Source organism: Myxine glutinosa, chromosome 1, assembly GCF_964187855.1.
Source record: "Myxine glutinosa chromosome 1, kmMyxGlut1.1, whole genome shotgun sequence".
NCBI classification, from domain to species: domain Eukaryota; kingdom Metazoa; phylum Chordata; class Myxini; order Myxiniformes; family Myxinidae; genus Myxine; species Myxine glutinosa.
The window spans coordinates 16759662-16770145 of NC_136261.1; the positions used below are offsets into that span (position 1 = coordinate 16759662).

General features: G+C 48.6%; 1 long non-coding RNA gene across 1 annotated transcript in view; it reads right to left on the reverse strand.

Moving 5' to 3' along the window:
- The window catches only part of LOC144893728 (uncharacterized), a 142838-nt gene extending 132739 nt beyond the window's left edge, over positions 1-10099 (reverse strand). The window contains exon 1 of the long non-coding RNA XR_013624636.1: positions 9951-10099. This is a non-coding gene — a long non-coding RNA (uncharacterized LOC144893728). The remainder of the gene's footprint in view (positions 1-9950) is intronic.
- Positions 10100-10484: the final 385 nt, after the last annotated feature.

The following is a 10484-nucleotide window of genomic DNA, read 5'->3' on the forward strand; positions in this document are numbered from 1 at the left end:
TGGAGTCATCATCATCACCACAGGTAAGTGGCTGCGTATGGTGCGACAGGTTCTTCAATCCTAACTATTTCCTAAATGACTTTAACAACTTTACACTACCCGGGGTCTCTCTCCGGCCAAACCATTGGCCCTCTTACACTATGGGTTCTAAAAACCAATTCCCATTGGCCAAACTGTGGTGCTCTTCAATTTGGGGTCTCACTCCCCCGATTCATCTCCCGGTGCCCTCGCACAATTTCTGGGCTGCGGCGTGTACCTCTCCCAGTGGGTCTACCCACCTGCACACCTCCACCACTGCAGTTGCCTCCGAGCTTACCTGCTCCTTGCCCTAACCTAACTACCTGGGGAAGGCCCTCTGGCACTCTCCCCACTCGGTGCCCTCTCTGGCACTGGGCTACCCGGGTCCATCCTCCGGATCCTCGGGCCCCATCCACAACTCTACCGGCTCCCAGAGCCCACCTGCGGCCTCACCTGGCCGACATCCTCACAGTGGTGGAGTGCTCAACCAACGACACACACTAACAGGCTACACGCCCAGCCATTTCCACAACACTAATGCACCCATTCACAACACCATTCTGCAACCGCACCACAGATGCCAATATCCAACCACAATTTACCTGCACCCTCTACCTAACACTTACACTACCCGCCCCGGGTATCCGTGATGGGGGTCCACTCTTCCCCCATCCACACCTTCGCACCATGCACACCACTCCGTACCACTTACTCCAACTCTCTCCACACACCTGTACCTGCACACCTGTGCTCTCACACCTGGTGCCACCGGCACCCTTCTCTCCCCAAGCGCATTCGCGCTGATCCACAACACTCACTACTCATACACTGCTCCACACACCTGCCCAGTTGCACACCTGCGCAATCACACCTGTTCAATTCTCACAAACACGGCATCATCTCAGCTAACTACTCCCTTCTGAAACTTGCGCTTCCCAGTCGTCCCTTTAAACTATTGCGCTCCCTCGTCATTATCATCCATACTAATCTACCTGCGTCCCCACTACAGGTATCAGTCACTAACTAACCTTAACGTTACCTAAGGTCATCTTCTCTAGACCCCTACACACCATATCCTAACCCACCCGGGCTAGTTTTCACTGCCATACACCCCATAAACTATTGCTCCTTTGCCCCACCTGTGAGGGATGGTGGATTTGCCATCCCACCACATCGGGGGTCTCTCACTACCAATTTTGCACATCAAATTTCAACAAATTAAAAATTTGCCAATCACTGCCCATCATCTGCCAATCACTACTGCCAATCCCTTGCCAATCATCAAATTTTGTTTCTCTCTAATTTTGGGTCCAAAACACTAACCTCATCACCCAGTCGACTCACTACTGCCTCTCGGTGCGCCAATTCCTGTCCAAAGCCTGGCTTCGTAAAGCCAAGCAATGGATGCTGGTTGTTTTGTGCCAGCGGCTGGATGCGTCCGGCACTCGGTGCAGGGACGGGGGCTTACCCGGGCCGAGATCCCATGCATCACCTCGGCGTGGAGCCATCCAATGTCCCGATCTCGACCTGCCGGCACGTCTCAACAAAACGTGGTTGCCATAACGACCCTTCCTATCGGGCTGCCAGCTCCGCCTAGTGGAGCCTGGACGCGGCCGTTCAAAGCGAGGCCCGGCACGCACCGAGGGCCTGCTTCGGCTAAAAGTCGCTCTAACCTCTAACCCGTGTAACGTCGATGCTTCACCTGGACGCTTACACCCCGCAGCCCGTTCCTTGCTCACACATCCAGCTGTGCCCATACTCCTCGTACCCTTCCTTACACACCCAGGTACACCCATTCCACTCACAGCCTTGGTCACACACCTGACCACCGAACACTTTGGCACACATTCGTTGCTCGCACACCTCACCAATACACCGCTTCGCACCCCCTCCTCGGTCACCTGCTCTGTGACAATCACAGGTGTGCTCTCATTCGCACACCCAACCACGTGCCTCACCACCAACTCCAGCGTGCATTCCCACTCACGCTCTACCATTCCAGGTGTGCATCCTTCCATCCCAGGTGTACATCCTCGCTCACCTGTCACAACTAACTCACGCTCCATGTCACTCCCACTACTTTCACCTCCATTCCTGACAGCGCACTCACCCTTACTCTTGACAGCGCACTCTTTCCTCATGCACCTGTCCGTCACACACCTTTCTCGCGCACACTCTCGCATTACACCCTCTGTAACACTCCCCACAGGTGTGCATTCTTCCTTGCCTTTGACAGCGCACTCTTTCCTCAGGCACCTGTCCGTTACACACCTTTCTCGCGCACACTCTCCCGTCACACCCTCTGTAACACTCACCACACCGCGCTTCCATGTGCTCCCTCGCACACGCGCTACGACCGACTCACTCTCGCCAGCACACTCACTCCTTGGCACACACTTTTTCCTCACACACCCCAGAGTCGGACTTTCTTGCACACCTCCTTTTTCGCACTCCAGACCTGTCGCACACTTCACCAACGGCCTCTCACGAACACCCGGGTCTATCTCGACCCCCAAGCTTCTTAAATCACCTGGCGCATCATACGCACGACCATATTGGTCACCACTTACACCGGGTCCTCTTCCTCTTCGCTTCTCCTCCATCACCTGCGAATCCCTCATCCGGTTAACGAGCACATCACGATCCAAACACAGACTTTGGACCAATTCTTTTATCTCCTCTTTTATCTCTTTGTTATCCCCTCTCCGTCGCTTCTTAATTTCGCTCATCCCTTCTTCCACTTCTTCTAATTTGTGCTTCACCTCTTTTATTCCCCGGTACGTCTCCTCAAGCTCGTCCTCCAAGGCTACCTTGACCGTTCCCATGTGCGTCCTCACCTGCCGGTCCTTCGTCTCCATTACCTCTATCACCTCGTCCAACCTCGTTGTCAGTCCCTCACGTACCATCTGACATTCCCTCTTCGTCGCTACCAAGTCATCTTTTAGTTCTTTCTGTGTCGCCTTTAAACCTCCTAATACCGCAGTGTTCCTTTGAACCTGCTCCACTAACTCCGTCTGTCCCACCGTCAGTTGTTCTACTCCCAGCGTCAACTCCTCTATACCACCCTGCAATTTTACAGTCCCCTTTCTCACCTCTTTCTCCATGCGCTCCTTACAGTGCCTCACCTCCTCGCGCACTCCTCCGACCTCCTCACTCACTCCTCTTCGGATCTCCTCTCCCATCACTTGCATCTCCTGCCCAGATGCCACCCTCATCTGCTCCATTTCCTCCCTGTGAGCATCCAGTTTGGTTTCTACCCCCATTCTGACCCCCTCTATCTGCTGCTCCATTTGTTTAACTTCCCTTTCCGCTTGGTCCCTCATGTCCCTCAATTTGCCTTCCATACTGTTTTCTAACCCCTCTAACCCTTTTTGCATCCCTTCCATTTGATTCTCTTGAGCGGCCATTCTGTTTTCTACCCCCGTTAACCCATTTTTCACTTCTTTTATCCCGTTGTCTAACCCCTCAAAATTATTGTCTAACTTCCCAATTTTCTTGTCTAACTCCTCAAAATTATTGTCTAACTTCTCACCGGTACCCCTCGCTTCGTCCCTCATTACCCCCATTTGGTTTCCCATTACCCCCATTTGGCCCTCCAATCGCTCACCCTGAGCATCCATCCGGTTCCCCATTACCCCCAATTGGTTACTCTGCAGTTTGAGGGACGCCTGCATTTGCGCCATAAATTGCTCCATGAGGACCTGCATCTGGGCCATCCCTCCCACTTGTGCAGCGGGTGCGGCCCACGTAGCTATGTGCGAGGCGCCATTTCGCGCGTCTGCTACCCCCGCTGTTTCGCTCTCCTCACGTGTCTCAATTTGGTCCTGGACCGACCCTGCTTCACTCTCCCCTACCGGACCCCAGCCGTCTTGATCCGCCATAGCGCGACTTTCAAAATTCGAGTTTCGTAAAACAAATTCGAAATTTCGCCGTTATACTTTCGTCGAGCGCAGTACCCGCGCTCCGGATCGATTTTGTCGAGCGCCGTACGCGCTCCGGATCGATTTTGTCGAGCGCAGTACGCGCTCCGGATCGATTTTCCCTCCCAAAATTTGGGCCTAACTAATTTAGTCCCGGGTCCGAATCTCACTCCTCGACACCAATTGTTACAGACGTGGCTTGGATGTTATTTCCCGAGCGGTTTTATGGTATGACCACGTCTGCACAAGTTTCCCGATTGTGCCCGAATGTTGACTAATCGCGCTATGCTGGCTCAATAAGAAAAAGAAGACACCCGGCTGGATTATAATGACACAATACGACACCAGGGGTTCAGTTCTCAAGTATATTCGTACGGAAAAAGGTTAGATTACAGGGACAAGAGGGAAACATAGGAAGGTGGGCACTTAGACACAACCTTATATTAACCCTAGACAGACCACAGATAAACGGGACAACGCTGACTCACACGGGATTTGATGGCAAGGAAAGCGGCAGTCGATGGCTCAGGTGCACCTGGCTCCGGGACAGAATCACGTACGGTGGTGTCCAGCAGATGCGGGGAGGTCGCTCAGCGCTCGTGGGTCGCGACTTTGGTGGAGATGCCGGGGAGGTCGCTCAGCGCTCGGGAGGGTGGCGTCTTGTCCTTCCAAGCTCGGGGCGCATCTTTCTTCACGTCCGGCGCGGGGCCGCGTATATATCCGGCGGGGAGTGACACGCCCTCGGCTCGTTAGCGCCGCCCCAGATGGCATCGGCCCATGGCTTCTCATTGGGTGCGGGGGTTACCGGCTCCGCCCTTGACGAGGGGCCGACAGGGAGCCCCTTCGTGGTAACCCCGTGGAGCGCGTGGTCAATGGCGGCTAACCGAGCCGGAAGGAGGACGCCCACTCCCCATGCCGTCACCGCGCCGCCCCCCTCTTTTGTTGTTGTTGCTGTAGTTGGCGCTTCTTCATGGGGAAGAGATGCGGAGAGGTATGGGGAGGTCCTAAACTTCCTAACAGGTGCCATATAATCACATTCTGGTGCAACGAAGAGTCATAATTAATGGAAACAAGTCCTTAACTGACATAGATTAAGAATAACTAGCAAGATGTCCTATAATTGTCTACGTGTGGTGCGGGGGACCTGGGCACGACATTTAATGGGGGGATGAAGGGGAAGATCGGCTCTAATGGGTGTTGTTTACAGACAATGGGACTAGGGAATGGGGTAAGGGAGAGTTGGGGAGTATCGGAGAAAATAGGGGAATATTTACAAGCGGATATGGAGGCCAAATTCCATATTCGCAACAATATATTACTTTTAGTTTTGATGACAGTCGTCACAAAACGACATATATTTCTTCGATTTTATTTCATTCAACATTATTAGCCAGAAGTAAAATATGGTTCAGGAAATTACCGAGAGATATTTCTTCGTTTTTTTATTTATTAGTTATTTGCGCATACACTTTAAATAGGTTTATTTAAAATCTTTAATTTTCACAATGTAATTTATTTGTCATTTGATGATAACGAGACACTTCCTCTTGACGATCGTGACAATTCATGCGTTGCGTGGAAACTTCCATTTCCAAAATGAATGACACAGTCGATGAAGAACGCAGACTTGAACAGGATGCAGCAAGAAAACGAATGAGACGGGAGAACGAGTCCGTCGACGAACGTCAATGCAGACTCGCACAGGATGCTGCTGCAACAACGATGAGGAGGGAGAACGAGACAGTCGAGGAACGTGAACACAGACTCGCACAGGATGCTGCTGCAACAACGATGAGGAGGGAGAACGAGACAGTCGAGGAACGTGAACACAGACTCTCACGGGATGCTGCTGCAACAACGATGAGGAGGGAGAACAAGACAGTCGAGGAACGTGAACAGACTCGCACAGGATGCTGCTGCAACAACGATGAGGTGTGAGAACGAGACCGTCGATGAACGTCAACACAGACTCGCACGGCATGCTGAGCAACAAAGACGTTGGAGTGCTCAGCAAACATATACAACCGCAGCCATAATGAATCCGGCCGAAGTATCCGATAATATTGTTCAAGAGCATAATGCGGTCCAATGACGTCACCATGTGTGTACTGTTCTGCACACCATGTCACAAATGAATCAACAGGACAAGGGGATGGATTTACACTGTGTTGTTCCAAGGGAAAAGTTAAATTGCCTCCACTATTTGCCGTACCTGCTCGACTGCAACAACTTTATCAGGGTGACGATGGAAAATGTCGCAACTTCCGAGACAATATCCGGAATTACAATTCGAGATTAGCTTTTGCATCAATGGGTGCTCAGATCTCATGTCCTCCAGGAAATGGACCGTACTGTTTCAAAATCCACGGTCAAATTTACCATCGCTGTGGTCCATTACATCCATCACATGTACATGAACAAGCACAATTTGCACAATTATTTCTTTTGGATACAGCTCAAGCTACAAAGGAACGTATGAATCGACCTGAGAATCACAGATGTTTGCAAGAATTGATGGCAGAACTGCACAACATACTATCTGACGTTAATCCTTAGGTCACATGTTACAAGACTATGTTCGAGCGTGAACAGGAAGAAATCAGGAAAGCTGTCCTTGAAGATCGCCTCCCTTCTACCTTGGAAATGCATTTTCGTCAACTGTGTGCAGACGACCAAAGACGTTACAACATACCAACTGCTGATGAAATTGCTGCTGTCTTCGTTGGTGGACAAGATGGTGAACCACCTGCAAACAGGGATTTCCAGGTTCATTTGCATGACCAGGGCTTACACAATCTCTCTCCACTTCCCTCTCACATTGATCCCATGACATATCCCATTCTCTTTCCACATGGCGAGCCTGGATGGATGATAAACATGCCTCACCAGCGACAAACTGCGGTTCGAAACAAGGTAACTCATCGTGAATTATATGCCTACCGACTGGCTATTCGAAATGAATTCAGCACTATCCATTCTTCGGGGAAATTGTTCCAGCAGTATGTTGTCGACGGATAATGCAAGGCAGAAGCAAATCGACTGCAATACTTCAAACAAAATGAGGAAACCCTTAGAGCCATGGAATACAGAGGACTACGTCCAGAACATTGCTGCTGATAACCAACGTCCAGTCGGTCGTATCGTCATTTTGCCGTCGAGTTTTGCAGAGAGTCCAATAGCTATGCAGCAGAACTACCAAGATGCTATGACCATTGTTCGCAAATTTGGAAAACCAGATGTTTTCATCACGTTCACGTGTAATCCAAAATGGACAGATACAAGAAAACATCGGACAACACCAACGAGCTGAAGACAGACCAGATTTAGTGGCACGCGTGTTTCATCTGAAATTAAAAGAGTTAATCGACGATATAACGAAGAAGCACGTGTTGGGCAAAGTACGTGCATTTTTCTACGTCGTTGAGTATCAGAGAAGCGTGGTCTACTGCATGCCCACATATTACTCATGCTGTGCCAAGAAGATAAAATTTGTACCGCCGAAGACATTGACAGAATTGTTTCCGCACAAATTCCTAATTCAAATGAGTCACCAGAGATCCATTCCTTGGTGAAGTCTCACATGATACATGGTCCGTGTGGCACTTTAAATCGCCATTCGATTTGTGTGAAAGATGGAGTGTGCAGTAAAGGCTTTCCAAAAGCGTATGCTGCAGAGACACTTGCGAGCATAGATGGCTATGCCCTTTACAAGCGTCCCCCAAATGGACCCACCATAACCGTTCATGGAACCGATATTGATTGCCAATTTGTGGTCCCATTCAATGCTTATTTACTGAAGAAGTACAGAGCACACATCAACATTGAGGTTTGCGCAAGCATAAAGAGTATAAAGTACTTATTTAAATATGTGTACAAGGGACATGACTGTGCCAGCATCGAAATTCGAGAGCGCGGGAGTGGAGGTGGATGAAATAAAGACCTATTTGGACTGCAGATATGTCAGTGCCCCAGAGGCAGCATGGAGATTGATGGAATTTGAAATGCACAAACAGTCCCATTCCATCACCAGACTTGCGGTACACTTATCTGAATTGCAGACTGTTGTGTTCAGGGATGGTAACGAGGAAGAAGCCATTGTATGACATAGGGGTACAACACATACAGCCTGGTTTCAGTTAAACCAGAGAGACCCCGAGGCACGAAGTTATCTGTACCATGACATTCCAAAATATTACGTATTTGAAGATGGACGAAAGACATGGAAACTTCGACGCAGGGGCGGCAACAAGGTTATCGGACGCATGGTTTCGGCAAGCCCTATGGACATTGAGCGCTTTAATCTTCGTGTCCTCCTGCTGCACTGCCCTGGTAAAACATCATTTGAAGATCTCAGAACCGTAGATGGAGCAGTTTGTGAAACATACAAGGATGCAGCCAGGAAATTACATTTAACAGAAGATGATACAGAATGGGACAGGTCCTTAGCTGATGGAGTTATCTTTGCCATGCCACAACAATTGAGATCTCTTTTTGCAACCCTATGCATATTCTGCACTCCAACAGACACGTTGGCACTGTGGGAAAAATATAAAAACGACCTTTGCGAACATTTTGTGCACAGCGGCCATATCTTGGAACAGAGTATTTTCATGGCATTGCGAGAAATACAGTCCTTCTTCCTGAGACATGGACAGACCTTGGAAGCATTTCAGTTACCATTACCTCCAGACACTGTTGAAGATCTTTCGAGCGATGATTATCAGTATGTACCGGGAGATGAACATGAAAAAGGTGAAAACAACAGACAACTACTAAATGATGACCAAATCCAAATTGTTGATGAGGTCCTACAGGCCGTTCATTGTAGAGACCAGTACACAGGCAACCGGTTGTTTTTCATTGATGGACCGAGCGGAAGTGGCAAGACCTTTCTCTATAATACGCTTCTGCACATCTTGCGAGGCCAGTGTCGTTTGGTTCTTCCAATGGCGAACTCGGGCATTGCAGCAACATTGCTAGCAGGGGGCCGTACATCGCACCATCGATTTAAATTGCCAGTGCCCATTTTGGAAAACTCCACATGCAACATATCACCTACGAGTAAAGATGCAGATGCTCTAAGGAAGGCCAACCTATTCATTTGGGATGAAGCACCTATGGCTCCAGCATATGCTTTAACGGCTGTTGATCGATGTCTCCGGGATGTAACCAGCAACAACATTCCTTTTGGCGGAAAAGTCTTACTTCTTGGTGGGGACTTCAGGCAGGTTTTGCCCGTTGTACCTCGCGCTGCACCTGCAGCAATCATCACCACATGCATCAAGCGTAGCAAGTTGTGGCCAAAGTTCAAACAGCTGAACTTAACATCAAACATGAGAGCTAATGATGACGAAGAATTCTCAAAATGGTTACTGTCGGTTGGAAATGGAACTGTGGAAACAATTCCTGACTCAGATTTAATACGACTGCCTGATCGTATCTGTGTAGAAGACAACATTTCTTTAGCAGAGGCTGTTTTCGGGAATTTGAACGAAATCCATTCAAACTATGATGCGCTGGCACAACGAGCCGTGTTGTGTCCAAATAATGAATCCACATTTGTGATCAACGATGAGATACTGGATGCATTTCCTGGGGAAAAAAAGACGTACTTCAGCGCTGATTCCATTGTCTGTGATGACCCAGAAGAGGCACTAAATTATCCTATGGAATTCCTAAATCAATTAACTCCTTCTGCAATGCCATTGCACAAACTTCGTCTCAAAGGTGGTGCTGTCATCATGTTACTCCGTAACTTTGACCCGAAACAGGGACTGTGCAATGGTGCAAGATTGGTTGTTAAAAGATTGTTGCCAAACATAATAGACAGAGAAATAATTTCTGGCAGGCACAAAGGAACACGCACATTTATACCCAGGATTAGTATTGCACCTTCCGATGCAACACTACCATTCGCACTCAAACGCCATCAATTTCCAGTTCGTGTGGCATTCTCTTTCTCAATAAACAAGAGTCAAGGTCAAACATTACACAAAGTTGGGATTTACTTACCAGAACCCATCTTCAGCCATGGCCAATTATATGTTGCATTGTCGCGTGCTAAACGATTTGAGGATGTCAAGGTAAAGGTAGTCAGTAATGGCCAACAGGGAAAAATTGATGGCCACAGTGGAATCTTCACCCGTAATGTTGTTTACCCGGAGGTCCTGCAGCGACACCATTCAGGCAACAAAAGGAGGGCACGAAGGAAAATAGTTAATTACTCCAACACATATAGTTGCGGTGATTGAAAAATCACCGGACCATTGTTGCTGTTTTGATGCTTTTTACTGCTGTTTTGATGCTTTTTCACTGCTGTTTTGATGCTTTTTCACTGCTGTTTTTTCACTGCTGTTCTGATACTTTTTCACTGCTGTTTTGACGCTTTCCACTGTTGTTTTGATAGTGTTTTGATGATTATTCACTGCTGTTTTGATGCTTTCCACTGTTGTTTTGATAGTGTTTTGATGCTTTTTCACTGCTGTTTTGATGCTGTTTCACAGCTGTTCTGATGCTTTTTGCCGTTTTTTTAAATATAAAAATCTC